This window comes from Pelodiscus sinensis, chromosome 1, assembly GCF_049634645.1.
Source record: "Pelodiscus sinensis isolate JC-2024 chromosome 1, ASM4963464v1, whole genome shotgun sequence".
Taxonomy (NCBI): Eukaryota; Metazoa; Chordata; order Testudines; family Trionychidae; genus Pelodiscus; species Pelodiscus sinensis.
This window is the reverse complement of record NC_134711.1, coordinates 244626716-244654310: the sequence shown is the minus strand read 5'-3', so window position 1 is coordinate 244654310 and position 27595 is coordinate 244626716. Positions and strand designations below refer to the sequence as shown.

General features: G+C 39.5%; 1 long non-coding RNA gene across 1 annotated transcript in view; it reads right to left on the bottom strand.

Moving 5' to 3' along the window:
- LOC112547101 (uncharacterized) overlaps positions 1-27595 on the bottom strand; it is a 52709-nt gene that overhangs the window by 10016 nt on the left and 15098 nt on the right. The window contains exons 2-3 of the long non-coding RNA XR_012901444.1: positions 17717-17841; positions 187-307 (exon numbers count right to left, since the gene is read on the bottom strand). This is a non-coding gene — a long non-coding RNA (uncharacterized LOC112547101). The remainder of the gene's footprint in view (positions 1-186; positions 308-17716; positions 17842-27595) is intronic.

Here is a 27595-nt window from a genome sequence, read left to right as displayed (position 1 = left end):
ACAAGGTCTGGGAGGGGTTTGTGACCTGAGGAGGGATGTAGGAGGAGATGCAGTATCTGGGAAGGTGTATGGGGTGTGGAGCAAGGGTGCAGAAGGTTTGGGTTACATGGGATAGGAGGGCAGAAAGGGGGCAGAGGGAAGAAGGGGCTCAGGTGCCAGATATAGGCTGTGGCTGGGAGAACTTACCTGGTACCCAGCCAGCTAGCCCAGCAGGTTCTTTAGCCAGGGTCCCTGCCTTCCATCCCCTTTACTTGCTCATAGGAGCTGCAGGCGCCATCTTTATTGCTCTGAACAGAAATCTGTGAGCCTAGGGGGATAAGGGCAGAGGTGTAATTCACATGCTCCCTGTCCTGCAAACAGTCAGCTGCTACTGGTCAAAACCAGACAATGGGAGTTATTAAGGATGGGGGCAGCATGAGAAGCTTGTCTCTCCTCCCTCCAGGCTCTTAGCATTCGGAAACACACACATGGCCCCGCACCCAGCTTCCCTGAGTGCCGAGTGGGTGTGGGGCAGGCAGGGAGCCAGCTGATCCAGCCCACAGATCATCTTTTGTTCTGTCCTGAAGTAGAAGCTTGAGCCAGCTTCTCCATTTATAGAGAAGGTGAGTGTCATTCCCCCTTTCCCCAGCCAATCAGCTGAGCTCCCTGCCTGGGAGGGAGCTCTGAACCTCTGCACAGGGCTCAGAAAAGAGCTGTGCACCAGCATGGGCACAGAGCTCACCAGGAACCTTGGTCATCCTATGATTTGCAATTAGATCAACAAAAAATGAAGTTTCACAGGGAGACAGTCATTATGCCTTACCTCTTCAAAGTAACGTTTCTCAATATGGCTACGTCTAGACTGCAAGCTTCTTTCGAAAAAGGCTTTTTTCGAAAAAGAACATCTAGACTACAATCAGTACTTTTGAAAAAGCAAGCTGCTTTTTCAAAAGAGAGCACCCAAGCAGTCTGGATGCTCTCTTTCAAAAAAGCACAGTTTGCATTACATAGCGCCTTTTTTCGAAAGAGCACTTTTGAAAAAACGCGTTATTCCTCGTGAAATGAGGGTACCGCCGATGAAAGAAAAGCTGAATTCTTTCAATTTAATTTCGAAAGAACGCAGTTGTAGTCTAGACGCAGGCGAAGTTTTTTTGAAAAAAGGCTACTTTTTTTGAAAAAACCCTGCAGTCTAGACACAGCCTTTATGTGTGCTTATATGGCATATGTAGTATATGTATATGTAAATAACATAGCTGGAGTTGGCATACCTTAAGCCGAGGGGAAGGTTGATGGGTACAAAAGTTCATGTCAGCTTCCCTTACACCTTGCAACTAGAAAGAGTACTGATGCCAATCGGGGGTGTCCTCAGTACTTGATTTAGCGTGTTTTTATTAGACCCACTAAATTGAACACCAGAAAAATCCATCTCCAGCATGGAAAGTGGAGACATGGCCTTGGTGTGTATATAAATATCTGAATATGAAGTCTATATTTCAGACATGTAAACTATTAATAATGAGCTATTTAATTGATATATTTTATCTTTTTTGTATACGTTTTATAGATTTCTTGTTTTTTCAAATATTTTATGCTTGTTTCATGCTAATAAATTTCACTTTCTGGATGGGTCACAAATTACGTTCATTGCATATATTGTGATTTATGGTATGTTATCTCTGTGTGATAGATTATTTTAGAAATACAATTATATCCTCTGAGTGGATGAGTGAATTGATTTTAGTAAAGGCTGTGTTGAAGAGCAAACACCGTGATTAAGCAAACGGGCCTTGGATTCTTTCAGAAGAAAAGGTGACAAAAAGGGTAAACCAATCAAAAATGAACCAAAAACAGGAACATGCACATGGAGAATCTGCATTTGATGCAGAGAACTCAAAATCTCCTGATGCATCATTTTGTTTACATGTGTATGATGTATTCCATTTGGATCCAGACTTCTAGTGGAAGACAAATCCTTCTTCTACTTTAACAATTCGCTATCTTAGCTTCCTGGACCATGCCATAAAGGAAAAAGAAAAGCTACATACTCTGAAAAGGTTATCTTGACAGATATCAGTCTTAAAATGGTATGTGTAAGTGCATAGGAGCGGGGGGCTTGGATTCCTTTTGTAATCTGACTTCACAATATGTTCAACATGAGAAAATGAAAAAGGAAAGCTCTCTTCAAATTAACACGTCTAAGCCAGTATGTGAAGAAAATAAGGAAGATCACACACAACTTCATATATAAAAATGATCTATACAAGGGTGAGTATCTCTTTTGACTACCAAAGAAAAGTGTACAACTTTGGAGTTGGAGTGGAATTTATCTGGCTTTATATACTATATGACTGTTGCACAGGCGTTTGTGATTACAGTGGAAGAATTGGGAGACTGGAGAGTGTTACAATTTATCATATGGCAGGTATTAATATTTTATTCACGCAAAGCTATACTGATACTGCTTGCATGGAAATTTGAGATATATCACTCAAATACATTGAGATCTGATGGTGGTTGATTTTATTATTAAAAATCATGTACAACTCTGTGTATGTATTCAGTGTTTACAGATATAACATACATACCACAGACTCATTCTATAATCCATTGTAAGTCATTTGACATGTGGTGATGCATAACAGTTGATAACTGAACCCACTGAAACATAAACATAAGCTCTGGAAGAAATCAGAGGGGGGCACATGTGCCCGCCCACATGTTCCCTCTTCCAGGCGTCATCTCTAGACCTGTGTCTGCCTAATAATTCAACACAAGAAAATATATATGAAATTTAAAAAAATATATATTAAGTGAGAATTAGCTTGCCCTGGTTAAATTGAATGCTGAAACATATGAATATTTATTTAATGGATTAGGTGCGGCATATAGTTAAATAGAGTTTAACTTCTAGTTTCATATACATTATATTTGGAAAAGGAAAACCTGCCCCCCACCCTGAAGTTAATAGTAAAACTTCCATTGACTTGAATAGGACCAAAGCAAAGATTAGGTCTGGAAGATACCTCAGGATACCCCTTGCTCCAAGCAGGGCAAATACCAGTTAAATCATCCCAACCAGGGCTTTGTTAAACCAGACCTTAAAATCCTCTAGGGATGGAGATTCCACTCCCCTCTCCAGCAACCCATTCCAGTGCTTCACCACCCTCCTCGTGAAATGGTTTTTCTAGTGTCTAACGTAGGCCTTCTCCACTGCAGGATTTCACCTACATTACCTGGTTTGGGGCTAACCAGATATCTTATTTGCTTGAATGGGTTTGCAGGTATTTTGGTTTACATTATGAGATGGCCTCATGGGGTTGAGAATGTTCTTTCATCTGGTCAGTTAACATATCTTTGATATATGACATCTGCAACAATAATTATAAAGAATCCTCTACTATGACAAAAAAGAAATGAGGGCTCAGAGTAGATTCTAATAACTAATTAGTTACCTCCTTTCCTCTCATGAAACCCCCCTTTTACCCTATCAAAAGAACGTAAGCTATTCTTTTAGCTACAGAAAACAAACAGGGAGATACAATTCAGTTCATCTCGTCAAGTTAACACTTTTGATGGGCCAATTGTCTTGAGATTTCTTTTGTGACTGACATAACACCAAAATATATTTCAGCTATAATTTTTAACAGAGAACAAGATTTGGCTGTGTATGACATCCAACCAGCCATGAAGAGAGCTAAATACAGTGGCTACCCTGGAGAGAATCCAGCAGCCACCCCAACTGAGAGCTCTATATAACAGATGGGACGAGGATGACTGATTTAATTAGAATATTTTAGTAGGAGAATGAAGAAACATTGCACTGCTCTGTCAGTGAAAAAAACCTCTATTAAATTCCCCAAATTAATTGTTCCATGGGGAGGACATGTCAAATAAAGCATATCTCACTGTAATCTATTTTTTATTTGGGGGAAATTCCAGATGATGATCATGAAAATGAATCAGTTACCCTGTATATTATAATATACCTAAGGTCCTACTACAGAAATTAGCATTTATAGATAGTCAAATATTTCTCTACCCCTATTAATTAAAATGTTCACCAGCTTTAATTTTTGTATTTTTATCTGATCTCTGCTGTTCAGCCTTTGAAAAGATTCTTCATTGAATAAAAAGTATTCTCACTCATGAGTTCAGAAAATAGAACCTATAGTGATAAAGAAGTCAGTTAATATACTTCATAAAATGTATAATCTTTGTCCTGGACAAAATGAAATTCCCTTGAGGTTCAGTTAATATAAAAATAGGAGATATTTTTTACCAAAGAAAAATATATTATTCTATTGCTTTGAATTGATCAATCATGAAAACGGAATTATTATTATTTTCTTTTATTATATAAGCTTTTATAAATTGTAAAAGACTTTGAGGTCTTTTCATAAAAGCCTAACAATTGTTCCAGTAATGCCTTATTATGTAGTCAAAGAGCTAAGGATTCTGCAAATTATTTTTCCAATCCCTAATAGAATCTGTATTAAATAATTTTAGCCAAGTGTATTCCTATCATTCTGGTTTGAACAAATCGTATATCTTAAACAATATACCAGGCCTACAGATGATAATGAAAGAATGACATACCACAAAGCTTAGCAACACAGCGCTTAACAGTAATTCAATTGTTGGAATAATGGAATCTATGTCAATTAACCATGACAGAATCTCCTATTCAGTAACTGTTCAAGTGCCAAGAAAAGGAACAAAAAGTCTAGCTAACAGCTCTAGAAGAGAGCAGCTTGGTATTATTCTTGGGTACCTTCATATTACATGAGATTACAAAGGCCTGGGGACTGCTAAAAGTACATTGAAGGGAGACAAGCAGGATACTTATGAATAAAAGAAAAGCTGAACCAGAGTCCGCTATTCTTTGTAAAATAGTTTTTGCACAGTAATAATTCACATGAGTCCAGAAATGGAGCTGGAATATATTCTTTGAATATCAAAGGTAATAAATTTAAAATTAATGGAAAGAAACACTTTTTATCCAGCACATAATTAACCAGTGGTACTTATTGCCACAAGATATCACTGAGGCTGACAGCCTTGGTAGGATTCAAGCAGGGATTAAGTATTTATATACTAATGAGAATATTGGCATGTAGTAAGATCAAGTGTTTTCAAAGGAATATAAGCCATACTTTGGGCATAATCTGAGCCTTTTTGTTGATATACTGCAAAATTATTAAAGTCATTCACTAGTAGCCTGGCAGTCTCTTAGTTTTCACTTCTATACAAAGGCTACATCTACATTAAGAAGTAAAGGTGCTATTCCCCTGCCCATATACACATATTCAGTCAATCAAATCTACTGCAGGTGTAACAGGCACAAGTAGGTACACGTGAGCAGTGGAATCTCACCCCAAACTCATCGTGCAAATGTAGCATAAAAATGGAATTTGCAAATATTTAGTTTGAGATATTTAAAAGAAAATGTAGTTTGACTGATAACTTTGAATCCAGATGATAAAAAGTAGCTTAAATAAAATCCGTATGACCTTGTATGTTTTAATAGGTTATCTTGCACTCTTACATCAGAACATAATATGATGTAACTGAGTTTGTTTGTGTTGTTTAGGGAGAGGCATAAGGATCTTGTGCAAAAGGGGGGTTTTGAGTAAAACAGAAGGAGCTACACTGCTTCTTTTTGTGCAAAAACCCCTTGCGCAAAAGAAATGGCAGAAAACATGCTAATAATGTCGCAACTTATGCTAATAAGTCCCTCATTAGCATATTGTCTTCCACAAAAATGTGTAGTGTAGACATAGCCTAGGTGTCTTCACTTATATCAGAAGCAGGCAGGTTTACAATGATTTGAGGAGAATAATGGACTCCTGCATAAGAAAACCAAGGGGAGAAGAGACTCCTATTAATTCTTTTCCACTGGCATAATGTTTGATCTATATACAGGTTGAACCTCTTAAATCCGGGACTCTGGTCTGGTAATATCCATGGTCAGAGTCAGGGAGTCCAAAGGGGCAGGAGGGATTGTCCCACAATCAGACCGGTGAGTCCCATCCCTAGAGAGCCCCAGACAGGCAGGGCAGCAGTAGGACCAACAAGCCCCATCCCTCTGGATACCTGTCCCAGTGTGCCAGCAGCAGGGTAGCTGTGGAGCCCTGTCCCAGGGGAGCCCTGGCAGGACACAAGTGCAGCAAGGCCATCAGCAGCCAATGAGCCCTATCCCCGGGAACTCCAGCCAGGCACAGCAGCAGTGGGTCAGCTACAGAGCCAAGTCCCCTGGAAGCCCCAGCTGGTTGGCGGCAGCGTGCCTAGCTCACACCCTGTAACAGCAGGACTGGAGCTCAGTGGCAGTGGGGCTGGAACGGAGCCAGCCAGAGGGAGGAGCAGTATTCTGGGAGGCTGGTGGCAGGGGACATCCCCTGATGTGGCAAATTCCTTCACTTAGGACTGGTCAGGTCCCCAGTGTGCCGGGTCAGGGAGGTCCAAGCTGTACTACTTCTACAAGCTTCTCTGAGTACCTACTAGTTTCAATAGATTTAAAGGGCTCGGCACCTTGAAGCATCAGGGATCTCTTTCCAAGTCACTGTCACACAGTATTGGAATATGGTTGTGAACCATTCTGATTTGGGGATATCACAGATGTAAAGGGGAAGCTCAGGTTCAATTATTAAAAAAGGAAGTATCTACCAAAATAGTCTTGAAGTATGAATTGATGTAAAGGGAGTACTAGAGTTGAAAAGGAAAGGGCAGCTGGGTACCACTTTTGGAAATGGGGCTGAGTAGGCAAGAGGGAACCTAAAGATTTCAGTGCATGCTTTATTTATACACAGAGTTTTGGCATGGGTGCAGAAAACATTTGGCAGATCTGTCTCAAAAATGTTAAGTATGTCTGTGCTCTATGATTGTCTTGCTGTCTCTGAAATGAGATTGTTTGTCTTGGAATTAGTGGAGCACAGATACCAAAATGAGACCTGTGGGAAGAACTTCACATCCTCAGTGAAGTCATTAGTCTGTTTCTGACCATTTTTATGCTTTTCCCTCAGTTGCTGGAATGTTGCCTGCGGCCCTTGCTCCTGACTCTTTTTTTCCTTCCTTCTAAGAATAGAGGAACCTGGGACTGAAGACAGACATGATTATAACTAACTTCAGATGTTATATGGCAGATGTTACGTTATGTGGCTTTGCCATGGTCATAAATCTCGGTAAAACAAAATTTTAAAAAAAGAGAACAGAAAGGGAGAGGCTGGCATGAAAATACCCAGTCCATTAGCCTCATCATTAATGCAGATGTCTGCAGCTCCATTATTACTTCCAAACTGTGCTTGGTTCAGTACTCAAACAATCATTGGTGGCTTTAATGTGAGAAAGGATAAAATTAACCAAAGGGGTGAAGTGACTGATGAAATCCAGAGCATCCCATATATTCTAAATGGAAGGGTCATTTAAGGAGTAGCATGATAAGACCCATCAAGAGTTTCAATGAACAATCTGAGTTCAGTAAAAGATGAAATATATGGTATTTTAAAGCTACTGCGATGTAAGATCAAGTACATTTTTCATGGGGTGATAGGAGAAGGCAGAAATAATGAAAACCCCCAAAGGATCTTTGTTAGTGCACACTTGCCTGCCATTTTGGATTTGATGCTACATCTATGTTCAGATATGAACTGTTTGAAAGGACTCAGGTCAAAAATCACAAACCTGATTAGAGTTTTAGATTTGTCATTAAACCTAAAACAAAGCAAATTTTTTGTGGTTTAACTTCACTAAGTTCTTGGATTTTGCTAGCAAATTTTACAAAAGCTCTAGTTATATGGCAGCATGCAATAGATAGTTAAGGTAGCGTCTCCTCTTGCTGACCTAATGAAATGAAAGCAGCTAAAGCAGGTGTCCAATCTAATCATTTGCCTCATTGTTATAACTCCGCACCTAAGAACTCTGCAAAGCTTACATATAAACTTGATATCATTCGGCATTCTTTTGCTCCCGTAATTTCTGTTTGTTAATGAGTAGAAAAATGGACTTGCTGTCAGCACACTGCAACAGGGAACCATAAATCAGTGGCAGGCAATGCTTTAAGTGTGGAACTGGTCCAAGTATTAGTTAACACTGAAAAGCAAAAATATTGTTCTTTTATTCTTTATTTATGATTTTTATTATTCATTGAAATATGCCCTATTTGCTTTACTGTCAGTGCAATGAATTGGTATTTAATTCAATGATAGGAAGTGCCCAGCGTGTGTTTATCCAGGAGAGACTAGAAAACATTCAGGTCCAAAAAGCTCTTTTAAAAGTCTTTTCTTTCTTCTAATTTATTAATCAAAAGACAAATGGCTTTGTCATCAGTACATTCCTGCAAGGAAACACATTTATTAAACAGTGCCTTATAATGTCTTAATCCCTTGTTTCCTGTGACTATATTCCTTAAATTTACTCTCAAGTCATTGACTTTCCTGTATTTTAATTTCAATGTGGTTTCTCTTTTTTATATGTAATGAACTGGCAAATGTAAATTATACTATTTCTCTCTGCTTGTGGGAGTCAGAACTTCTTGGCTGTGATTCATAGGCTACATATTGTTTTAGAGATTCTCTTTTAGCTCAAGTGGCAGAGGCCTGTCATTTGGGGTCTGAACCAAATTCCAGTACATTCATTGGAAAAAAAACCAATGACCTCAAATGCAGAAACAGGTTCCTCAAGCAGGGGAATCTGAATTTTTGCTTAGCTGTCAATATGAATTTTCAAGTAGTCAAAGGGTCTGTCAACCCTACAGAGTTTTTTTTGAAAAATGGCCATTTTTCTGAAAAAACTTCAATTACGTCCATACTTCAATTGCGTTCTTCTGAAAGAAAATTGAAAGAACAGAGGGCTTTCCCGATATTGGTAATCCTCATTCTACATGGAAGAAGCCTTTTTCCGAAAGAGCTCTTTCAGAAAAAGGCATGTGTGGACAGGGAAGAGGGAATTCTTTCGAAAGAAGAGGAAAGAGGAAAAAGCACAGATGCCATGGTGGCCACTCCGTCCATAGTAATCACAGCTGAAATGCAAGATAGCATACATTCAGTGCGGACACTATATTTTGAAAAAGCAGATCGTTTTTTCGATGCACTTTGGCAGTGTGGACGCTCTCTTTCGGAAGAAGTTTTTCCAGAAGATCTCTTCCGGAATGTTTCTTCCAAAAGAAGCCTGCAGTCTAGTCATAGCCTGAGTGTCCAGCATAGGCAGAACTGTAAAGATCTGTAAAGTTACTGGCTTCTTAGTATTATTCAGCACCTGAAGGATGAAATACTTACATACTTAGAAATAGGGCTTTCTGAATTATTTAATTGTAGTTAACTTATCTGATTTATACTTTTAGCCTAAGTTCTCTTTAGCTATGTCTAGACTGGCATGATTTTCCGGAAATGCTTTTAACGGAAAAGTTTTCTGTTAAAAGCATTTTCGGAAAAGCGCGTCTAGATTGGCAGGACACTTTTCCACAAAAGCACTTTTTGCGGAAAAGCGTCCATGGCCAATCTAGACGTGCTTTTCCACAAAAAAGCCCCAAACGCCATTTTCGCGATCAGGGCTTTTTTGTGGAAAAAAATCTCTGCTATCTACACTGGCCCTTTTGCGCAAAAGTTTTCGGAAAAAGACTTTTGCCTGAACGAGAGCATCATAGTATTTCCGCAAAAGCACTGACAATCTTACATGAGATCGTCAGTGCTTTTGCGGAAATTCAAGCGGCCAGTGTAGACAGTTGGCAAATTTTTCCGGAAAAGCACACGCTTTTCTGGAAAAAGTAGCCAGTCTACACACAGCCTTTGAGAACTGAATGCAAGAAAGTGATATCTTTTTCAAATGTGTTTATTTGTAATTTTATTTAATTTTATCCTGGAATTTGTTCATTCATTATTTGTTATATTTTCCCAGCTGTTTATAAATTTAAAATGTAAAAATAAAGACATAGTAACACTTTTGCAGCTTTTGTCTACTGCACTTTTCTTTCTGGCTTATGGTTTATTTTTAACAAATGACTTCTTTTGCTGTCAAAACAGTACGAGGGAAGTGGAATTGTTGTTGAGAGGTGCCCAACAATTCTAGGCTTATATAATTCAGAACTTGCAACGTCACTGAAAAAGAGGGTTCCTTTATTATTAGGAATGTTAAAGTCATAAGACTCACTTTGTGGAAGCATTGATAAATATTAACTGTAGGGTATGAAATGAAACATTCCCAACCACTGAGTGGTTTCTATTATTACTGGGGTCAGTGCTATATGATGTCCTGTGTTTCTGACTTGTTGTAGTATTTTTTTCTCGGGCTCCTGTGTTAATACAATACAGCAACCACAATTAAGGAATGAAATCTGTTTATAAATTAGGCTTTTTGTTTTTGTTGGTGGTTGTTTATAATACAATATTTTATTGTGCTATTTAAGCATGCAATTTCAATATAATCTGCAGGTACAGCAAGGACTAAGTACGCTGATGCTATTTACAGAGTTCAGTTTTGTAAGTTTACTTCTCAACTGAAGCCCTAGCATGGAAAAATACTTTCACCTGTACCTAGTATGTGAGTAATTCCATTGAAGATATACCTGAGTTTGCTGTTCTTAAATACCTTACTGAATGAAGACCTAATCTCATACATCCATTTAGTTAAACCTCCTAAACCATAAAGAGTTGCTATAAATGTCTACAATCATAAGTACTTAATTTTTAATAGATCTATATATCTTCTTTTGATGCAGTGTCCATTGATCAATATCAGTGGAAAGAATCACATTGATTTCAGTGAGATTTGAATTAGGACTTCGAAGAAGAATCATCCTTGAATCATTTGAAATTACACGACTGTGGAGGTGTCCAGCTCCTTTTTTTACCGATGTATTTCTTATGAGGTTTTTTTCTCAAAACAATGGGTTATATAGGCCAGAGAGGACTATGTCAGTATAAAGGGTGAGTTTGTGGAAATATATAGCAAACATAGAGGTTTCTACATTAAGCACACTCCCTGCTGTTGGCATAGTGAAAAAAAGATGAAACTTTTGAAAGCGGATAAAACCCAGAAGCTATCAATCCTAGGCTATGTTTCTGACCATGATAATTTTTGAAGGACAGCGTGATTTAGAATACACAGTAAGCTGCCGTAACTTAGTACAAAGTTCAATCACATAGGGTATGTCTACACTACCACCCTAGTTCGAACTAGGGTGGTTAATGTAGTCATACGAACTTGCAAATGAAGCCCGGGATTTGAATGTCCCGGGCTTCATTTGCATCTTGCCGGGCGCCGCCATTTTTAAATGTCCGCAAGTGCGGACTCCGTGCCTGCGGCTACACGCGGCACGAACTAGATAGTTCAGACTAGGCTTCCTATTCCAGAACGAGGCGTACAGATAGTTCCGAATAGGAAGCCTAGTCCGAACTATCTAGTTCGTGCCACGTGTAGCCGTGGGCACGGAGTCCGCACTTGCGGACATTTAAAAATGGCGGCGCACAGCAAGATGCAAATGAAGCCTGGGAAATTCAAATCCTGGGCTTCATTTGCAACTCCGGTTGCCTACATTACCACCCTAGTTCGAACTAGGGTGGTAGTGTAGACATACCCAGGGGCTGTACCATTTGACTGGAGAATTGCTAATATAGTTCTGATTTTTAAGAAAGGGAAAAAAAGCGACCCGGGTAACTATAGACCTGTTAGTTTGACATCTGTAGTATGTAAGATCCTGGAAATACTGAAAGGTGAACTGTCAGGTTGGAGGAAGGTTACTACCGTGAAACAAGGAGTAACGGTAGTTCGGAATAGGAAGCCTAGTCCGAACTACCTAATCCCTGCCGCGTGTACTAATCCCTACACGCGGCACGAACTAGATCCCTACCTAATCCCTACACGCGGCACGAACTAGATAGTTCAGACTAGGCTTCCTATTCCAGAACGAAGCGTACAGATAGTTCTGAATAGGAAGCCTAGTCCGAACTATCTAGTTCATGCCACGTGTAGCCGCGCGGCATGGAGTCCGCACTAGCGGACATTTAAAAATGGCGGTGCCCGGCTTTATGCAAATGAAGCCCGGGAAATTCAAATCCTGGGCTTCATTTGCAAGTTCGTATGACTACATTAACCATCCTAGTTCGAACTAGGGTGGTAGTGTAGACATACCCATATAGACTAGTGATAGAATTTAGGGAGCCCTGAAAGGAGACCTGAAATCCAATACTCCCTCTTACTCTGTTTTTCAAAGGGCGCCTTGTCTGAAAAAGGTGTATTGGAGACAATGAGAGTCATGAGGATCTGTGACTAAAGCCTTTAGTCAAAAAAAGTGGCACAAGCCCGTGAAACGCTGCTCTATTTCCATCTATGTGTGGAATAAAGTTTGTTATATGCACCAAAGCATGTGCAGATGTGCATCACCGGTATAAACACGTACTGCGGTCTATGGGAACTATGGGCACTCTACTAATCAGCAGAACAACATTTGAATCTTTCCTGAGTCACTGCCCGTGCACTCAGTTTGCAGGAAACACCAGTGTAAAATGCATACATACTGCATTTTAGTCATACCAAAGAATCTTGCCTAATAAATTTATAATTTATTCAGACTATCATCTTTCATTTTTTCCAAGCGTTTCTGAATTAAGATTTTTCAGAAGTCTTTATTATATTTTGAGATTTTTGCAAGTGATAAGATAAATATAAATGGCTGATAGCATAGCAGTCAGAAAGACTAGCATGGAGTGATCCTATGATGCTGGGTAACAAGATTACATGGATTTATTGTTTAGTCTTTTTAATATTATATTCTGCATTGATTTGGTTTGAAAGGCTGGAAGTTTCAACAACACTAAGTACTTCTATTGGAAAAGGATTGAAGTATAATGGTGTTTTGCTTTTATTACTTTGTTTTTAAATTTCCAAGAAATTTGTCAGGCTGACATTTTGTGAGGAAGATTTGATGCCACACATTAGCAGAATTACATTGCCTCTTGGATTCCTGCCTAGACACTTTTTTTGGTTCTTTCTTGAGACTGGGTTTTTTTGTTTTATATTAAAAGTCATTGAAACAAATATATATGGCTCCTTTTTTGTTCATGGAAAATCATAATAAGATTTTATCTTTTATTTTTATTTTTCTATTCTTTATTCATTTTCCTGAAAGCTGCTGTGAGAATTTTAGAAGTTGTTTCTTTTTTCAGAAGCACAAATTGTCTTTTATTGTTGTCATTGTTGTTAATCAGAGGCCTTCATGAATGAAGCTTTTTAGTAGAATCTGAAGGAAAATGTTCTCTGTGAATTTGAAAGTTTACTATTACAGTACTCTACTTGACCCAATTAGAATGGATGGTGGATGCATGTGGAGTAAATATGTTAATCATGTTAATAATATGTAAATATGTTAAACATCTTCCGCATTTATAGACTTTTGATTATTTTTAACTGAATTGTGGTTTTCACTAAAATAAATAAGCCTTAGTAGTCCATAAATATTTGGCATTGGTCAATCAAGTCACACTTCCTCGTGAAATAAGTCATCTGGATAAAATAACCCTCGGGAACACTGGTTTGTCCTTGATGTCACTCTCTCCTCATTCTCCTTTCATTGTATCTTCTGCTCATTTTTTACATAACTTACTTTGTGTTTGTCCATTTTTATATGATTTAGATATTTTATACATACTTTCCACATCACACAGACTATAAGCAATAATCAACCATTCATTTAAAATATTTCAGATAACATTTGTGATGTTAACAAAGTTATTTCCTCCATGCCTTTTCAATTTGTTAAAATTTCCTAGACTGAAGAACATTTTGAAATATTTGTTTCCCTGTTAGGTCTTTATGATTTGTTAGTCACTCAATATCCTTTTCTTTAAAAAAAATAAATATATGGAACTCCTTGAGTCTATCACTGTAAGGCATAGGTTCAGATCCTTTAATCATTTTCACAGCTCTTCAATGAACCCTCTCGAACGTATGAACATCTTTGATTTATGGGCATCAGAGTTGGACACTATCCCAGCAGCAGCCATACCAGTACGCATTGGAGAGGGTCCAGCGGAAGGCAACCAAAATGATTAGGGGGCTGGAGCATATGACTTATGAGGAGAGGCTGAGGGACTTGGGTCTGTTTAGTCTGCAGAAGCGAAGAGTGAGGGGGGATTTGATAGCAGCCTTCAACTTCCTGAAGGGAGGTTCCAAAGAGGATGGAGAGAGGCTGTTCTCAGTAGAGACGGATGGTAGAACAAGGAGCAATGGTCTCAAGTTGTGGTGGGAGAGGTCCAGGTTGGATATTAGGAAAAACTATTTCACTAGGAAGGTGGTGAAGCACTGGGAAGTAGTGGAGTCTCCATCCCTAGAGGTGTTTAAGTCTCGGCTTGACAAAGCCCTGGCTGGGTTGATTTAGTTGGGATTGGTCCTGCCTAGAGCAGGGGGCTGGACTTGATGACCTTCTGAGGTCTCTTCCAGCTCTATGGTTCTATGATTCTATGATTCAGTACCAAACACAGAGGTAAAATAAGCTCTCTATTTGCATTCTAAATTCTGCTATATTTTTTGAAGAATTTTTAGACCTCATTTCATTTGTGTTATAGTTTAAGCCACAGGCCATTTTTAATATTGGATTTCACAGCAGATATGATCCAGATGTTTCATCACTGAATATTTAGGGTGATGATGTTAAACTCAGTGGTAGGTTTTATGTCCCTCACAAGTGTTGATATGCACAAACATTGCTTTTTTATCTAAAATGAACTTCCTATTGGTCCCAGCTGTTCACGTTCCCAGTTGCCAAATTTTTCACACAAACCTAAGTGATCTCTGAAATAACATCTAGAAGCGTTATGGTCTAAGACAAAATAAAGGACAGGGTGACCCTGCTATAAGTCACCCCAGTATACATTCACTCTGCACTAAAGTCATTGATGGGTGTAGGAATTGATGCATTATAAGTCCTCCCATTCCCAACTCTTATGTCATGAAAAAAAATTGTGCAAATGGAAGTCAGAGACGGGAAAAAAATCCCCTGCTTTAAGTTTTTTGCTATAAATCCAAGTTTTTTGGAACGCATCTTGGACTTATAGTGTGGATGTCCTGTAGTAAGAGTGTTAAAAAATTCTCCATTAAATCTGGTTTTGATAGAAAACATGGCTTTTGAGTAAATAATTTTGTTTTGGTGAAAATATTTAAAAGAATGCTGCCACAATGCCAAAGTTGAAGTTCAGGTTTCTCATATCCCCATTCTTCTTTGTGAGTTAGTTTGTCCAGCTGGACTACAACTCCCATGGTGCACCCCAATGACTCAGCTGCTGAATCTTAAATGATGCTAAGGCATCTGGCTGATAACAGGAACAAGGACTTGGAAACAATGGGGAATTGAAATATCAGAACTCCAACTCCCATGAGGCACTATGACAGAAAAAAATTGTTTTGAAATACTGTTTTTTTGCCAGAATATTTTAGTTCACAGCCATAAATGTCTGGCTTTGATTTATTTTGCAATAAAATAAAATAAAATAAAATAAAATAAAATAAAATAAAATAAAATAAAATCCCGAAGTAAAAGGTCAAAATTGCTGAAAAGGTTATATTTCGAGGAGACCAAAAAGTAAAATAAATAAATAAAAGTAAACCAAAAACATTTTCCAACTAATATAAAAATTAATGAATATAGGTGGTCTGAATATGGAAAAAGTACTATTACTTACTCAATTTTTCATAAACCTATGTTTACAAATAAGTCATAATAGTGTATGGTAAATCAGTAAAGTGACAGATGGAATTATCTAGTCATATTTATTGTAATTTTTTATTTGTAAATTAGCCTCTGTGATTAATATGAAAAGTTATTGTAGATTCTAATCCCTCCTCCCTAAAAGATGAAAAATGAAGTAAGTCAATACACTTAATATGTGCAAGTACATTATCCACTGGAAAAAAAATCCTTGGTCTATGTGAACAGAAGTCCTACTGAGATTTCAATAGCACACTCTTTTTTATATTTAAGCAGTTTAATAGATTTGGCAGCTTAATAAAATCCATTTCACCGTAAACCTTATAACATCCCACTTTTTCTCTTGTGCATGATGTAGCTCACACTGTCTTCACATAGAGGGCAGTTTATACCTCTGTATTGCAGTTCCACATGCCATTTACATCAGCCTTTCCCCAGACAGACAAAACTGAGTAGAGTCCAAAACATTATAATAACATTTGTCTCTGTTGTTGACGGGGGCCAGCACATATTAATTTGTTATTTGCTGCATATTTATCAGCCAGATTGCAGACTATTGCCATACTGAGGCTGTTAAAAGCCTTTATCAAAACGGATGCAGCTGAAATTTAATGACTTTGATTGTTTATATGGTATTGTTGTGTGTGTGCATGTGCATTGTGTGTGTGTGAAACATTATAACAATGTATGTATATATAATAGTGTATATAGACCATCATTAGTTTCACAAATCAATAGCTACCAAAATATTAATTCAGAAATCCAGAACACTGAAAATGCTTGTACCTATTATGGCAAAAGATAGCTTCTTTTTTCTGCTGCAGTGCAAGCCCTGAATTTTTTTTCATGAAATAGCATTACTTATAATAATAATTTGTAAGTATTTCATTTCCCAGAATCTTTATGGTGCAACATCAGTTGAAGGAAGTTTAATCAAAGTCAGGCAAGCTGACAAGCCTAACACTCGTTTGCATATTCTCTGGACTGGACAGACTCCACCTGGAAAAAAATATGAATTTTCTTCATCTTTCTGGAAGATCTTTTACTATGAGCAAAAGTCCCATGCCCAGCGTATAGAATTAATGTTTACCTGCTCTTAAGGCTACAGCTACACTGAGAGATAAGGGTGTGATTGCTATGCTCTCGTGCAACTTGCGAGAGAATAAATAGCAGTATTGCCACCTAACACAGGAAGGGGCAGTGAAGGCACAATTGAACCACTTTAAGTGCATAGTGACCAGTTTCAGGCAAACTTGTATTCAGTTCGACTCAGCCAAGCTTTCACTGCTAACCAGCCCTTGTGCTGCTGCAGCTACATGGCTATTTTGAATAGAGTTAATGCACAGATGAACAGGAACAATCCCACCCCTAGTTTGAAATGTAAACATAGACTAAAAGAATGTGAGAAGAGGAACTTAAGTGTTGTGAGATTTATAGATGAAAATAGCTATATAAGAGCTAGGTGTATTACAGATAATATCCTTATGATCTCACTTGAAAATCATCTACTTTGGGAGTAGAATTCTGGAGCTTCACAGAAGAGATCCTGTACTCACCATACTCCATTGCAGGAATTACTTCTAAATATACATTAAAGATCCTATTCTTGATAGTATAAGCAGTAAATCTCTCATGTAAAACAAAAGATAACAAGACAAACCATACTGGTTATAGCTCCATGTTAGCATGAAATATATGGCATTGCATTCCCACACCATAGTTTCCAAACATACTGAAATCTATTGTAATTACTAATATTTTGTACATCAGTTTCACTATAGGGAAGACTAACACTTTGTATTACTAATTAAATTACATGTTGTCTAAATGTTTATATGAGTTTTGAGTAATACCTGAACAAAGCGCACACAGCAAAGATTTTTTTGTTCCTCCCACAGGAAATTCCAGTATTTTGACATTTGTTTTCATTCCAAATTGAGATAAAATAAGGCAGTATCCAAATATTTCACAGACCAAAACAGTCTGAAATAGTTCGATTTGAAAAGGTAGAAACAACTTTTTTCTAAGTGAAAGATTTTGACTTACCCAAAATGAAGCATATTGAAGTTTTCCACACAGATCAGAAAGTCCAAGAACTGCCCATTTTGAATTCAATTTTCATTGTATCCATGCTCACTGCCAATTGGTCTGGGTGAAAGTTGGACAGCTCACTGATGCATGGCCAAAACAAGAAAGAAATTAATACATACATGCACCGATAGGACTAGGTCTAGGGGGATGAGCAGAAGTAAGGTGTGATTGTGAAGGTAAGAAGACAAGGTGGAAGGAGGAAGTGTGTGCATTCCCTCACAGTAGTCAGAGTTGCACCAGTGCTTTGAAATGTTTGGCAGCAGTGACAAGGCAGTCAGATGTGGCAGCGGTGACAAGGCAGTCAGATGTGGCAGCGGTGACAAGGCAGTCAGATGTGGCTGCTTGCCATTGCCATGAAGAAGGAGGCTCCCATTCCGATGGTGAGGGACTCCATGATGAGTACCTTGTTGTGCCATCTCGACAACAGGCACTACAAGGTGCTGGGGCCCCAATTCACACCTCTGTTCAAAAGATGGTAGCCCTGTACCACACATTACAACAACGTCTCATTACCCACCGCCCCACAGCATCTCCAGGTGGAGGACCATTCTGAGGGGGGCACAGGGCCTCGGGCAGTGCCCCCCAGTTTCCCAAGTGCAGAGCCTGGGACAACACCCCCTGCTGCAGGCCCTGCCCCTCTTCTACTCCACCCCTTCCTATGCCATGCTCACACATACCACCTTAGGGTAGAGTACTTGCTTTCCACCGCTGCTGAGAAGCTATGTGCAGCAGGCCAGGAGATGACAACAGGGTAGAATGGAATAGGCTGCTCTGGCTCCCACCACCTTCATGGTGAGTAGTGGGGGGAGGCAATCTCTGCTGCTGCCATGCCAAACCCTCTTAATCGCCCAGGCCTTCTGGTCCCCGGGATGGTTGGGACAGCCACCGCAGGGCCCCCAAAAGCAAAGGGCCTAGGGCAGCCAACTTCAGGCATCTTTATGAACAAGAAGCTCTGCCTAGGTGCAGCCACAAATACCATTTGTGCCTCATCGTGGGCATTGTGATTGAGCAGTGCTCTTATCTGTGTGGTGGAAGAGGTAGATACCAAGACACAGGCCAAAGTACTGCAGGCACAGGAATGGGCATGAAAGTGCAACAGAGGGGCATGAACACTTAGAGCACTTCATGCGAAGCGTCTGCAGGAGAGGAAGGGTTGCCTCACAATGGAGTGTTAGTGAAAAGGAAATGAAAGGATTTGTGATTGTCATTTCGAATTCAAAGCTTTCAATTTACTAAATAATCGTGATTTCTCTTTTGAGGTATTCTCAGAGTTCTAAGCCCATCTGAGGAAGGGGACCAATCTGGTTGGGCATATGCGATACGGGCAATATAAGCTGGCTTGCTGTGCCAAATGATTCATGAGAAAACCAACTCCATCTCCTTAAAAATATTCTTTTTTCATTTAGACACCAGGCAGTAGCTGTAGTAGGTGTTGCCAGGCATCTGGTTTTTGACTGGAAAATGCATTCAAAAAGGGGACCTGACAGTGTTTGTTCATCTCTGAAGACCAGACACACAAAGTCTGGTTACTGTGTATGGAGAAGTCAGAGAGATGCTGGGTTATTACCCACACCAGACTCTACTCAAATGGGGCCATCTCCTACCTTTGTCAGGTGGCTGTAGCTCTGAGCCCCAGCTACACAGGTAAGTACCTCCTTTGACTGGACAGAGGGGAGGAGTGGAGAGATGTGCAAGTGTTGGGGCAGCAAGAAAGAGAAACGAATAATGGGTGAGGCCTTGGGAAAAAGGTGGGGCAGGAGCAGATCCTCAGAGGAAGAGTTGAGGCAGAGGAAGGGTCTCAGAGGAAGAGGTTGCATGGTGGAGGATCCGGCATTCCTGCTGGAGTGTCCAGTTTTTAAATATTACAATGTTGGGAACTGTGATCTGCAGGCACTAGAGCATACAAGATATCACTTTCATTTAAAAAGCTAATCCTCTTAGATAGAAACAACAACTAATATAATCATCTTGCTAAACCTCCCGGCACCCCACCAAGTAGAGCTGGAATACTACCATTTAATTTATGTGAATAGAAGGCTGTACTATCTTATCGCTGGATGTGTCCTGTATACCTACCAAGGAAGCTGATGGAGAAACTTGTGTTCCTCAGAGCAATAATTGTGGATACTTATTCTCTGTTAGATGAAACAGGAAGTCTATGTCACCTGAAAACGGACACTTCCCCTGGGAGGAGGAGCAAGCAGCCCCAGAATTGTTTTAGAAAACTAGAGCAAGCGTGCAAATAATAAAAACTGTGAGGCACTACTGGGCCTTGGAGTAGCTCTAACTATTTCAGTAGCCAGGAAGAGAAAATTAGGCAAAGAGCAGTGTGTAGCTTAGAGAACCAATCTCACCAATATCATACCTCCTAAAGTAGAATATGTACTGATTATTTATTTGGAAGATAGAAGCCTGTAGGTGTGTTCCAGTAGTAATTACCTTATTCATTACCCAAAGTGAAAGTTAATTCAATTTATTTCCAATAAGGTCATCTTGCAACCCACCTTCACTCCTACACACTTAACTTCGTGGATCCCTTTGCATGACTTTGATACAGAAATTAAAGACATTATTACCAATAACCTAGAATAAAATTTTAACACTGGAATAAAAGCCTGAAGTCACAGTCAGATTTTTCATATCTCCTCCAATTTAAGGGAGCTGGAACACTAGGTGGGCAGGGGAACTGGGGCAAGTCCCAAGCTTGCTCTCCAGTTAGTGCACCAGGCAGACAGAGCAAGGCAAACAAAAATCTGGGGAGCAGGGGAATCAAGCAACCAGGAGACCTGCTACTTCTCCTCCTCCTTGTATAAACACAAGGTTAAGGTTACGCTGCCAAGCAGGTCCAAAGCCAGAGCAGTCCCCATATGGGACTCAGGCAGCAGTTGAGCCCAGTGATCTCCCTCCACTCAGCCTTTCCTTGGAGGAGCTGGACTCAAGGCTGTGGATGGGGGCTCAGGCTAGACACCACCCTTTTCAAGGTGGTGGGTTGCAGATAGTGAGTGATGCCTGTAACTCAGCCTAGGCCACAGACCATCTGTCTCCAAGCACCCTGAGACCCTCTTCCCATGGGGGACAGGCTGTGTGCCCAGCCACCTCACACCCTGCAAGAATAAAGGTGTGAGCTGGGATTCACTCTCTCACGGTCCTTTGGCATATGGAGGGAGCTGCTCCTAAGCACCCAGTGCCTCACCCTACCATGGTTTGGCGCCAGCAGGAAGCATTTCAATGCAGTACCAGCCAAGCAGGGCTGCATCGGTGTTAGTCTCCTCCCAGAGCAGATAGTACAGTGAGCTGGACTGTTCCTCAGGACCAGGTTACTGGGTAGCACCAGTGGAAAACAGGGTTGAATTGAGGGGTGGGGGAAGCAGAGGCAGAAGTATGCCAGTACTGAATGATTTGGACACTTTCTCACTGGTATGCCACTGTACGTTTTTACCAGTACACAGTGCTGATCCATTTCACCTCTGCTCATTACCATTATGTACTGTTACTCCATAGAGTCCTCTGGTAAAAGAAATCAGAAATCACAACTCTCCCAAGGTTTTTATGTGCTCTGTTAGATTATTGGGGCTTTTTCTAAAAGACAAATAGGGTTAATGTGCCAAAAAGCTTATTTCATCCACAGCCTCCTGGTTTGTGATTCACAGAATCCCACAACATCTAAATCACTGCTTTAAATCCAATTGAGTGACTGAAAGTCATCATTCCATCATCATCTAATAACTAGTTAGGGGTTTATGGTATCTGAAATGAATTGGTATTCATAGCCTGGTGAAGATATGACCTCAACACACACACAACAACAATGCCACATAGCTGTCCTTATTACCCTCCTCAATAGAGGGACTAAGAATAGGGGGAGGGGGAGAGAAAGTACAGAGTTACTTTATTTCACTTGAAGTTATCCTTCAAGGTCACAATTGCGATACACTGGAGGGTTGTTGTTTAAAAGCTAAGGCTTTCCATGCTGATTTTTTCCTGAATAGAGGAATTCAGTCTGGAAGACTATCAACCAAACATCTTTGAGGAGCATTAAGTTCAACGTTATGATACATTAGTAAATACAATACTAGTGAAAAAAATAACAGTATAAGAAACCTCTCTGCAGCATCAGGTCAAAGTGAAGGTGATACTGGATATTGTTATAAATTAAATTTGGTTTTTAATTGAAAGCATAGATCAATGGATGTTTTCAGTTGGCTTGTTAAAGTACTTTGCACACATGGCTCTATATAAATAATTTTTGATTAAGCAAAAATTCCTCCAGCTTCACAGATAGAGAGCCAGCAGATTAGCCCATCTTTACTATTAAACACTCTGGCAGATAGGCCAGCTGGCATTACAAATTGAAATGGCAGTGATTCTAACGATTAGAGCTGATGCTGATCAAAAACTCTTCATTGCCGATAATATTTGTTGTAAATGTTGGCAGGTTTTGTTTTGAAAACCCTTGGGGGTTTAGAGTCATTTTGAAATGTATACCTGCCTGCTGCACAATGCTTTACAGTTACTTAGAGCAAAGAAAAACATTGGCATAAAAGATTATTCTACTGGAATGCTATGCTGTGGGTTTTTTAAAACAGCATTTGGCCAATATTTGTGGCTAAGTCTATACAGCATAGCTCTTCAATGTTTGTTCTAGAAACCATTTTAAGATATGTTGCAGATTTAAGTCCCAGTTCAGCAAAGTCCCTGAGTGTGTGTCTTCTGTTACTCCTGGGAAGAGCCTTATTTTAAGTAAGTGAATAGTCATAGTGACTTCAGTGGGACTCCTGAGCCTCGTAAAGCACATGTTTAATACTCCCTCAATAGGACACTTGATATGTAACAACAAGAATGACATTACGGTCTTCCTCATGGTTCTGTATTTTCTTTTTCATCTATGAAACAAATACTTTATCTTATTGCAGGCAATCATTTTGGGTTAACTATAGGTTGACCACTAAAGTATTGTTTGGGAAATTGACCAGTAAGATTACTCAGCTGCCTGCTTGCAGGTGTTTTAGTAGCAGTGAGTAATATGTATTTTGACTCTGGGTCATGTGAAATCTGCCAGAAAATATACCCTTTATCAAGAATTTTCTCATTTTAGACTAATATGTCCTTTTCCTTCCTTTCTGGCATGTGTATTCTTAACTGAAAGTATCAGCAATGAATCTTACACACTGCACCATACTAAAGTCCTGATCCTTAGCCAGTTTGGGAGACATATGATTGAGACTCATCGGTCGCTTTTCCGGAAAAACTTGCCAGCTGTCTACACTGGCCACTTGAATTTCCACAAAAGCACTGACTTCATACTGTAAGAAATCAGTGCTTCTTGCGGAAATACTATTCTGCTCCCGTTCAGGCAAAAGTCCCTTTTGCGCAAAGCTTTTGCACAAAAGGGCCAGTGTAGACAGCTCAGATTTGTTTTGCGCAAAAAAGCCCTGATCACAAAAATGGCCATCGGGGCTTTTTTGCGGAAAAGCGTGTCTAGATTGGCACAGACGCTTTTCCGCAAAAGCACTTTTTATGGAAAAGCGTCTGTGTCAATCTAGATGCTCTGTTCCGAAAATGCTTTTAACAGAAAACTTTTCCGTTAAAAGCATTTCCGGAAAATCACGCAGCCATGAAGTAAGTAGTAGAATAGCATTACAGAATTAAAGTTTATGAAAGTATAGCTGATGATTTTCTACCACAAAAGGTAGTACCACAAAAGGTAGTACGGCTAATAGGAGAACTTTATTTTGGCTCTTATTGTGATGGATAAGGGAAAATTAATCATTGGATTTGGTGCTGATGATTTCATAGGGAACAATGGTGATAATCTAATTACATTAATAGGGGCAAACAGAAGGCAATCCCAAATAACAAAGTATTTATTTGATGCTTCAATATGATTAAATAACCAAAACTTGGAAAAATTATGAGCAAAATACTTTAGGAAGAAAATTTAAACAGAAAAATGTAAACAAAAATTAGGGGTTTGTTAAGAACAGTTTATTAAAAGTCCAAAAGCCATGACTTCGCAATCAACCAAGAGGAGAGTTTTTGGCTAAGCATGCATCTTTGTAATGGACTGACGGCAACAATTACAAATAAAAAAACAATATGTAAATAGGAAAAAGTGACAATAGATAAAAGATGATATAAATAAGAAGTTATAAAGTGCAGAAAACTAATAAGGGAAGCTAGAGCCATTAAGGAAAAAGCTATGGCTGCCAAAAGTAACCACAATAAAAAATCTTAAAGTATATTTAGAACTAAATAAATGCTACCACTAGCAGAGGCTTCTTACTAGATGGTGATGATAAAATTGTTAATGATAAAGAAAAATGCAGAGGCATTGAATACATATTTTTGTCCTGTATTTGGAAAGAAGTAAGATGATATGTTAGCTGATGTTAACTGTGGTGCAGTACTTTCCAGCCCACTCATCACTGGCAAGATGTGCTAGTGATAAATAGTTTTAAATAATCAGACCTAATAACTTACACATAAGAATCATAGTAGAGCTGGCTGAAAAGATCTCTGGCCACTAATATTAATCTTATATAACCAAGGAAATTCCAGAAGACTAGAAAAGAGGTAACAACGTACCAGTCTTCAAAAGACAAGTAAATGACCCGGGTAACTGTATGCCAGTTAGACTAATATCAATCCCGAGGGTGGGAGGAAATAATATTTCCCACTATCTATATGAACAAATGGAATCTCCTTCTTCGCTCACACAGTCTCACTTTCTCTAACATTCTTCTTTGAAGTAGTAGCTTGTTGTGTTACATTTTCAAGGTAAATCCTTTCAAGTATTCTTTAAGTGTTCACACACACTCCTCCATCTCCAAGAGATATAAATTATGCTGACATAGGCTGTACGCTAGACATAGCTTTACAAGGATGTTGATAGGAGGAAAGTACATTCAGCATTTTTAATCATCGGTGCAATCCTATGTATGCCAATTTTGTTAACATGGATGAAGTTCATGGATGTATGCTGTACTGAAACTGAGACTGATTTGAACATTCTTCCATTCGAGGTCAACATTTCTCTCAGACCTACTGCAATGTGTCCAGTACAGGATACTTTCATAGTTTAAAAAAACCTTTAACCCTATAGAGTAGTTGAAGATTTTAGAAACTTCCTACTTCTAACACAAGAACAATCTGCACTGCAAAGAAGTTTTCCTCTATTCTGGATTGGCTATGACCATTCACCTGTTCACATTTTTCTATGTATTACTGTTTCCCTGACCTGCCATAATAATAATAGGATAAATACCTCCTCATTTAATCTCTCTGACAACCTAGCTTTGTACTTATATCACTTCCATCACTGGAGTAATGATTACTTCTTAGGGTCCCTCACCAAAGGCTCTTGTGTAAATTATATGGCCATGGGATAAGAGGGAAGGTCCTTTCTTGGATTGAGAACTGGTTAAAAGACAGGAAACAAAGGGTAGGAATAAATGGTAAATTTTCAGATTGAGAGGGGTAACTAGTGGTGTACCCCAAGGGTCAGTCCTGGGACCAATCCTTTTCAACTTATTCATAAATGATCTGGAGAAAGGGGTAAGCAGTGAGGTAGCAAAGTTTGCAGATGATACAAAACTGTTTAGGATAGTCAAGACAGAAGCAGACAGTGAGGGACTCCAAGATCTCACCAAACTGAGTGATTGGGCAACAAAATGGCAAATGAAATTTAATGTGGATAAGTGTAAAGTAATGCACATCGGGAGAAATAATCCCAACTATACGTACAGTATAATGGGGGCTAATTTGGCTACGACAAATCAGGAAAGAGATCTTGGAGTTATCATGGACAGTTCTCTGAAAACTTCCACACAGTGTGCAGCGGCGGTCAAAAAGGAAAATAGAATGCTAGGAATTATTAGGAAAGGGATAGAAAATAGGACCCAGAATATCTTACTGCCCCTGTATAAAACTATGGTACCGCCCACATCTTGAATACTGTGTACAGATGTGGTCTCCTCACCTCAAAAAAGATATTTTGGCATTGGAAAGGGTTCAGAAAAGGGCAACTAAAATGATTAGGGGTTTGGAACGGGTCCCATATGAGGAGAGGTTAAAGAGACTGGGACTTTTCAGTTTAGAAAAAAGAAGACTGAGGGGGGATATGATAGAGGTCTATAAAATCATGAGTGGTGTGGAGAGGGCCGATAAAGAAAAGTTATTTATTGGTTCCCTAAATAGAAGAACTAGAGGACACTAAATGAAATTAATGGGGAGCAGGTTTAAAACTAATAAAAGAAAGTTCTTCTTCACACAGTGTGTAGTCAACCTGTGGAACTCCTTGCCAGAGGAGGCTGTGAAGGCTAGAACTTTAATAGAGTTCAAAGAGAAGCTAGATAATTTCATGGAGGTTAGGTCCATAAAAGGCTATTAGCCAGGGGATAAAATGGTGTCCTTGGCCTCTGTCTGTCAGAGGCTGGAGAGGGATGGCAGGAGATAAATTGCTTGATCATTGTCTACGGTCCACCCTCTCTGGGGCACATGGTGCTGGCCACTGTCGGTAGACAGGATACTGGGCTAAATGGACCTTTGGTCTGACCCAGTATGGCCATTCTTATATTCTTATGTTCTTATGTATGGAATTGTGTACGTATAGAAGGAGAGACATCATGCCTAGCCTGAAACAGGAAATCTTATTAGTACCCTCCTTCAAAGAATTACAATGTTGGAATAGCAACCGCTAATGCTGGCAAAGGGCTCTGCAGACCTTAGAGAAAAGGTTGAAAGAATCATTTGTAAAATACACTGACTGTGGGATTTTATAGCTGCACTGTGCCTGGAGTAATTTAGTACAAATAAATAGTAATTACATTGTAATTTTTCTGTCAAGTTCTGTGACTGTTCCATGCTGGGCATGATGGCTATGTCTGTTCATATATGAGATATCCCTTGTTTTAATTTAGCTAGTTTTGAATACTCCAATCCTGGATTACTTTACTTTCTGGGGTTTTTCTTTGTTTCTTCATTTGTTTATTTTGCATTTGAATGAGCCCACTGCTTCAGGTTAAACGTAATTGATATTGCCGCACTTCATCACATCTCATGTCACTATTTCACATGGGTTGATCACAATATGACAAACTGACTCAGGCTCACTTAATTCCAGGCTCAATATTTCTTGAAAGGTGTGTGAACTGTTGCCAGCCTGCTTTGAATGCTCTATTTATCTTTTCTTAAAAAAATCTCAAAGCAAGGGAATTCTGTGCATGTTGGGATCTTGTTTTGAAATCCTCCCTTAGGGTACGTCTACACTACCCTCCTAATTCGAACTAGGAGGGTAATGTAGGCATACCGCACTTGCAAATGAAGCCCAGGATTTGAATTTCCTGGGCTTCATTTGCATAAAGCCGGCCGGCTATACGCGGCACGGAGTAGCTAGTTCGGATTAGGAAGCCTAATCCAAACTAGCTACTCCGTGCCGCGTGTAGCCGCGCGGCATGGTGTTCGAACTGCCGGCATTTAAAAATGGCGCCGGACGGCTTCATGCAAATGAACCCCTGGAAATTCAAATCCCGGGCTTCATTTGCAAGTGTGGTATGCCTACATTACCCTCCTAGTTCGAATTAGGAGGGTAGTGTAGACATACCCTAAGTACCTCAAGGTAGAGCTTGCTGCAGACCCAAGACCCTCTCAGCCAATCATAGCCTGACTTTATGTTGTTATATGGCTGATTGCCTTCTGGGTCTTAAGGAGCACCAGCATTAGTCAGCAATGGCTAAACTACTACCCACCACTTTTTTTAATGATTGGAAGCTCCCCTCCAACTTTTTTTCCCCTCTCTCTTCCTTTCTGTGCATTGCCCACCCAGCCTTGTACTGG